An 8,049-nucleotide genomic window follows, 5' to 3' on the forward strand; every position below is an offset into this window, starting at 1 on the left:
GCCACAAAGCCCAACCACACAGATTCCTGAAGGCTTCTTGGGGGGTTCTCATCCTCTTCAGAGCAACCCCCTGAGTGACCAGGCTGCTGTGAGGCAGAAGATGAACCCCTCAGGCACGCAAGTTCACCGTGCCATCACTGGGTCCCCCTCCACCCCTTCTGACTGACGTCTCTTTCTTTGCTATAATTCATCTCTACACCCAACCACTGCTTCCTCCCATGGTTCCTTCTTTTGTGGACTTTTAGAACCTGGCCTATCCTGTCCTCACAGTCAGGAACAATCCTCTCCCAGCCCCTGCCTCTGCTCTGCTGCTAGGAACCCTTTCAGACTTGAGGGCCAATGTTACTTCCTCATCTAGGCCATGAGAAGACCACAGCAGGGCTTCTCAAAGTTCAACAGGCGTAAGAATCTCTTGGGGATATTTTCAAAATACAGGCTCCTCTTTCTTACCTCTGGCTCCCTTCGCCAAATTCTAACTCAGTGGGTCTGGCAGGAAGCCCAGGAATTTGCACTGAAACAAGCTCACAGGTGATAGTAAGAATGCTAGTCAGAAAACCACACAAATTAGTTTGGGGTACTATTGCTACGGTGAAACTCCATACCGAGAGCAAGATGCGGAGGAAAGGGTTTGTTTGGCTTATACTTCCATACAAAGGAACTCAGGGCAGGAACTCTAACAGGGCAGGAACCTAGAGGCAGGAGCTGATGCAGAGGCCATGGAGGGTTGCTCCTTACTGGCTTGCTCCTCATGGCTTGCTCAGCCTGCTTTCCAATAGAACCTAAGACCACTAGTCCAGGCTAGGACCATTAGCCCAGGCTAGGACCACTAGCCAGACCATTGGCACCAGGCACAGAAAACTGGGTGCTCCCCCATAAATCATTAAATTTTTAAAAAATGCCTACATGCTTGCCTACAGCCTGATCTTATGGGGGCATTTTCTCAATGGAAGCTCCCTCCTCTCAGATAACTTTAGCTTATATCAACTTGACATAAAACTATCCAATATACCACACGTTGTTCCAGCTCCCCTGGATCAAGGGACCTAGAATTCCCTATCATCTATCAAAATGCTTGACTGGGGCTGGCGAGAAAGATCAACTAGGAAAGGAGCTCGCCACCAGGTCTGATGATCTGAGTTTGGACTCTGGAACTCACAGGGTAGGAGAGATTGACTCCTCCCACTTGTCCTTTGACCTCTACATCTGCATCTCCCGCACCCCAAAAGTAAGTAAGTAGGCAAGTAAATGGAAGCATTGGGCTGGAGCTATGGTGCAGAGGTTAAGAGCAGGGTGCTGTTGCTCTTACAGAGTCCCCAGTTTGATTCCCAGCAGCCACATGGCAGCTTGCAACCATCTGTAAATCCAGTCCAGGGGATCTGAAGTCCTCTTCTGATCTTAGAGGGCACCAGGCCTGCACGGAACACTCAGACATACATGCAGACAAAATACTCTTACACATAAAATCAATGAATCCTTCTTTTTTAAAAAAAATTAATAATTGTTAATATTCTCTAAGGGTCAAACCTCCTGGATAGGCTGAAAATACAATAAAACAGATATGTCTATATTTTTGATAGTTGAATTCCTATCAACTAGAATAAGGCTTAGTATATCCAATAAATCAATAAAGTTTTGAGGAGGAAAGGAAAGACAGGGGAGTGGCCTCAAACTGAGTGTCTTCTACAGGTGAACAAATATGACTTCGAGGGAGTTTTCAAAGAAGAATCGAGAAGGTACTGACTTTGGCATTGTGGGGGGAGGGGGTGCCCAGACAACAGCTTGGGTAGTTTAGATTGGTGTTGTTGACTATGGCATTGGGGAAGTATCCAGATAACAGCTAGGGTAGTTTGCATCCTCTCTGCTATCACTATGATGACCAAACAATGCCTGACACAGTGCTTCTAGCAAAGTAAACGCAAATAGCCCATCCACCACCATGATAGCCACACCTGAGTAAACACCTGAGTAACAAGCCTAAAGAATCCACGGACTTCCCACTGTGAGCGTGGCTTGCACGGAAAATACAGATGTGGGATAACATGGACAAAGGCAAGGCAGAGTGGTTAGGCAGGTTTAGAAGTCCAGCACACCGCTCCTGGCTCTCTGACCTAACTGCAAGCCCCAGGCTCCTCGTCTGCAGAAGAGGATGAAATGGCGCCACTCAGAAGCAATCAGTAGGGAGTAAGAGCTAAGCACAGGCTGCCTGTATCTGCCGTCCCCGTGACTCAGGTCCCTTATCTAACCTCTGTTGCTTCAGTTTCCCTGTCTTTTGTAAAACTGGTTCAAAAATGATTATATTAGGTCGACCTATATTAAATAACTGTTTTGAAGGTAAAATGGTTGAATATTGGTAATTTCAAATAAATTCAGATGCATACCCACTTCACACGCTTATTTTAGAAAGTTGAATGAGTTGGTTATAAGTCAATGGGTCTCAAATGATGACTGTTATATGTCAGGCACCATAGAGAGCCGTTACTACACATTTGACTTGACTGAGAGCCCAAAAAAGTTGATAAATACAACTCAGGGGCTCTGCAAGCATTCAATAAAATGCTGTTTCCACACCTACCATAACTGCTTCTGAAGGATCTAAACTTGAAAATCACTAATGTGTTCAAGTGGCTCCCAGCATCCTCCCATTGCCGCATGAGCTAATGATCGTGATTCCAAAGCGAATGGAGCAGGAACTGGAGACAGGTTAGGATCATGAACCTGAAGAGATGGCAGCCCAGGACAGTGACTCTCTATTAAGTGTTAGCCTCCTGCCTCCACAATGTTCAGTTACATCCTAGAAAACCCATTTAGGTAGGGCAAACTGGTTATTCAAATTTCATGCAGTTAGACAAGATAGGTTCCTTTTGCAACGCTGAGTTTTACTAATTCTTCTGACACTTCATGGTGTCTCTACTTTCCACCTTTACATTTCAACATTTTCCCATTGGAAAACATCTTAGAATCACGTTTAATCTGGTTGAATGCACCTCTCTTCTTTCTAAGCAACTGGGTTCTGAGCATACTTCTGTCCCATTTTGCCCACACCCCCAGGGTCTTTGTAGGTTTTCTGAGTCTGTGATACAGCTTCATCCAACACTTACTAATATATAGCCAGCTGGCCTCTGCTTTCCCGCCTTGTTCTAGTTTCGCTGTCATGAAACAACCCCTGTATTAACTTTCCTATGTTTGAAATAACAACATGGGGCTTCTAAGTTCCTCACTATCCTAACTTACATATATTATACATACAATTTGACATGGATGGGTCAACTCAAATGCAAATCAGAGGGGTAAGCCTTCATATATCTCTGATGTAGTATTCCCCTCTGTATTCTGTGAATATGTTTTATTACCATTGGTGAAAGAGAATTGGCTTTGGCCAATGGCAGGGCAGAATAAAGCCAGATAGGAAGTCTGAACAGAGATATATATAGAGAGAGTAGGTGGAGTCAAGGAGAAGCCATGTAGCTGCCGAAGGAGACAGACACCAGAACTTTACCTGGTAAGCCATGGCCTTGTGGCGATACACAGAATAAAAGAAATGGGTTAGGCCGGGCGGTGGTGGCGCACACCTTTACTTCCAGCACTCGGGAGGCAGAGGCAGGCGGATCTCTGTGAGTTCGAGGCCAGCCTGGTCTACAAGAGCTAGTTCCAGGACAGGAACCAAAAGCTACGGAGAAACCCTGTCTTGAAAATTCAAAAAAAAAAAAAGAAAAGAAAAAGAAAAAAGAAATGGGTTAATTTAAGTTGTAAAAGAGCTAGCCAGAAATATGCATAATCCACTGGCCAAGTAATGTTGTGATTAATATAGATTCTGTGTGATTATTCAGGTCTGGGCAGCTGGGAAACGAATGAACAGTCTCTGTGTACATACTTTGGGGAATTATTTACATCAAATTGTCCACCTTTTATTCTGTTAGTTTTACTCATTTGACATTTATTGAAAATCCAGTTCATACCAAAAATCTGCCCTCCTACCATAGTCAAAAAATGAAAAAAAAAAAAGCTTTTGTCCCGGGAGGGGGGGGGGGCTGAGAGTGGGGTTGAAGCAGGTACTGCAGAAGAGACCAAGGTCACTATGTGATAAGTCACGTGGCTCCATGGATGACAGGCGAGGCTAGGGAAGCCTTTCTAAGCTGTCACAGCACACAGCCATTAGAGGGGGTTGGAGAATACCTTGAAGCCAGAATGGGAAGCAAGTGCCAGGGCCAGATCAAGAGAGCAGAGGTTTGCAGGATGTTGAACTGCTGCCATAGTCAGACTTTGCGGTGGATTTTTTTTTTTTTTTTTTGGTTTCTCTATAGCTTTGGAGCTTGTCTGGAACTAGCTTTTGTAGACTGGGCTGGCCTCAAACTCACAGAGATGAATAAGAATGGCCCCACAGGCTCCTAATTGGGTGCTTGGTTCTTAGCTGGTAAAACTGTTTGGAGAAGGATTAGGGAGCATGGTTTGTTAGAGAGGTGTGTTGCTGTGGTGGCCCATTCTCTCTCTGTCTCACACATGTTGATCAGAATGTAAGCTCAGCTCTCAGCTACTGCCCTAGTGACATGCTTGCCTGTTTGTAGACATGCTTCCCACCACGATGATCAAGGACTCAGCCTATGAAACTGTAAGCATGCCCCCAAATAAATGCTTTCTTTTAGAAGTTGCCTTGGTCATGGGCTCTCTTCACAACAACAGAACAGTGACTAAGACAGAGCTGAAAGGTTTGCAGCTGGGATGGAGGCAAGAGGTCCAGCTCCACAGGGCCGCCTGCGCCATGAAGAGGAACAGTGTGGTCAATGGAAAACCTTGACAACAGTGACTCGGCCAGTTGGGAAGAGGTTGCTTGCTGCAAATGGGAAAACACAAATTCTCTAGAATGCATCAAATGACTGGCTGGCTGATAACAGGGGTTAAAGTGTCAATGGCTCCTTGTTTCTTTCACTAAATATTTACTAAACACCAAACAGTGAGGTTGGGTCTGGAGACAGAAAGGTAAATTAGTTTCTTACCTGCAGAGTTCACAGTCCAGAGAGAGAGAATCTGGGTTAGTTGTGGTAAGTATCAAGGGTAAGAGGGTGGCAAGGACCAAGTAGGAGAAAATGGAAGAATCCATAGCGGAAGGGCTACTGCCTTGGAGTTCCTGGTAGCTGTGTTTCCTGTTGCTATGACAGACTACCCAGATGAAGACAACCTAAGGGAAGGAGTGTTTGTTTGACTCACAATTTGAGGATACAGTCTGTAATGACAGGAAAGTTCATGGTGACAGGAACTTGAGGAAGCTAGTCACATGGTCTCCACAGTGGAGAGAGGAGTATGCTAGGGCTCAGCTCCCATTATTCAACCTGCCAGGTCTTTGGTAAAACACTGCTCACCATTAAAGTTAGTCTTATGTCATTACCCAGTCTTAACCCCTCACAGCTATGCTCAGAGGCTAACCCAGTCTACTAAACCCCTTACAACTCTGCCCAGAGACTAAATTAGTCTAGTTAACCCCTTACAGCTCTGCCCAGAGACTAACCCATCTAGTTAACCCCTCACAGCTGAGCCCAGAGGTTAACCCAATCCAGTTAATCCCCTCACAGCTGTGCCCAGAAGCGTGCTTCCTAAGTGATTATAGATCTGTCAAGTTGACAGTCACTATTAACCATTATTAATAGAGTTTAAGAGCAATTTACCCAAAATGGGAAGAACAGACCTTTCAAGTAAAGAAAGCCACATTTACATCAGCTTGGGACAAAACATTCTTAGCAATCCTAGAAAATGGCAGACGGAGGCACCCAGACCAAAGGTACACAGGTGAGCTGGAAATAAGTCCTCGGGGCCCATTATAAAGACCTAGGGCACTTTGTTGGCAGAGAAACACTTCTTCTGAAGAACAGGGATTGACTGAAAGTTTTTAAAAGGGGCTGCCAGTGGATGAAGCAAGAGCTACATTTTAGAAAAGCATTCTGAAAAGAAATCACACGGAAGCAGAGAGCCCTGCTGTATGGATGCGAACTACAAGGCTGAGGCTGAGGTTTGGATGGATGCTGAGGAGGATGTCAACGAGGAGATGCAGTGGGACGCAGTTCAAGCAATAATCCTGAGAGCACACACTCCAACCAAGCAGATGTGTTCATGCCAACGGTGCCCCAAGGACGCCTTCAATATGCTTCTGTTCATCTCTCTCACGCTTGTTAAAGCCTGTTAACTGCTTTAAAATGTGTGCCCTGGCAGAGCAGACTGTTGTCATCCAAAAAGTGTGGGAAGGCATCCCAAAGAACAGACTGCACTGCTAAGAAAGTGCTGAGATGGGGGATATGAGGACATGGGACAGCGTCCAGTAAACATGCCACGGTGTGTCTCAACGCGGAAAAGGAGGCTGGTGCCAAGGAGAAGTGGAAATGGGGTAGGGCATTCCGGGCACAGAGGGAAGGGGTGGGCACTCTGTGAGTAGAGGGAAGTGGGGTGGACACTCTGGGGCAGAGGGAAGGGGTGGACACTCTGGGACAGAGGGAATGGGGTGGACACTCTGGGGCAGAGGGGAATGGGGTGGGCACTCTGGGGCAGAGGGGAATGGGGTGGGCACTCTGGGGCAGAGGGAAGTGCGGTGGGCACTCTGGGGCAGAGGGGAATGGGGTGGGCACTCTGGGGACAGAGGGAAGGGGTGGGCACTCTGGGGCAGAGGGAAGGGGTGGGCACTCTGGGGCAGAGGGGAATAGGTGGGCACTCTGGGGCAGAGGGAAGGGGTGGGCACTCTGGGGCAGAGGGAAGGGGTGGGCACTCTGGGGCAGAGGGAAGGGGTGGGCACTCTGGGGCAGAGGGGAATAGGTGGGCACTCTGGGGCAGAGGGGAATAGGTGGGCACTCTGGGGCAGAGGGGAATGGGTGGGCACTCTGGGGCAGAGGGGAATGGGTGGGCACTCTGGGGCAGAGGGAAGTGGGGTGGGCACTCTGGGGCAGAGGAAATGGGGTGGGCACTCTGGGGCAGAGGGGAATGGGTGGGCACTCTGGGGCAGAGGGAAATGGGGTGGGCACTCTGGGGCAGAGGGGAATGGGGTGGGCACTCTGGGGACAGAGGGAAGGGGTGGGCACTCTGGGGACAGAGGGAAGGGGTGGGCACTCTGGAAATACATGTGGCCACATTTAGCCTTTAGGACCTAAAGGAATGGCCTCTGATCCAGAAGGAATGACTAGGCTGTTCTTTGACTGGATCATACATGCCATTGCAAGCATGCTGATTATTTCCATTAGAAGACAAATCACAAGATCTACCAGTTCACACATAGAGACATCTACTCTGTCTGAAGACAGAGTTTGCAAAGATGACGGCAGATTATTAACATGTGAGTTTGACTTTGTTTCCATTGGAAATACTTTACCAAAGCCTCTCTAGAAAGAAGGAAACAGAAGTTTTCTAACATTGTTTCTAGTTTACAATGGAAAAACTTTAGGTTGGAGAATGGCATGCTGGAAAAAAAATCATGATTTAATGACTCCTTCAGGAACCAGTACTGGAAGTTATGTTCAATTATGTCAGCATCGATCATGGGTAGTATATAAAGAGTATCCATGAATCAATAATATGATACTAAAGACAGATGCTAAAAAGAAATCCCACACTAGCTCAGGATTGAGTGCAATAAAGGGTTATTTATTTAGGGGTAGACTCACAGATAGCAGTCTTCTGCTCGAACAGGAAAACAGTAACCGAATCCAGCAACTGGAAGAGAGGACAGACGTGTGCTTTACATTGGCATTTATAGTATAAGAGGCCATGCCTAGGTGGGTGGGTAACTTAAAGGCTACTGGCTGAAGGATTTCCTACAGCACCTCCCCCTTTTGTTTAACTAAGAGAGTTCTAAGCCTAATACAAAATTATATACAATAAGAACAAATATCAAGTATAAGGATTAGAATTACAACCAACATAAACAATATCAAACAAGAAACATGGGATAAATGCTTCAAAAAGTTATCCTATCCTAAGGAGTCTAAGTCTTGTATTTTAAATAACTTGGCCATGCCATGAGAGGAAAGTACCTATGACTATCTACCCCACCTCTTGGAATATGGGTATGATGCATAA

The sequence above is a fragment of the Microtus pennsylvanicus genome, chromosome 5 (genome assembly GCF_037038515.1).
Source record: "Microtus pennsylvanicus isolate mMicPen1 chromosome 5, mMicPen1.hap1, whole genome shotgun sequence".
Taxonomy (NCBI): domain Eukaryota; kingdom Metazoa; phylum Chordata; class Mammalia; order Rodentia; family Cricetidae; genus Microtus; species Microtus pennsylvanicus.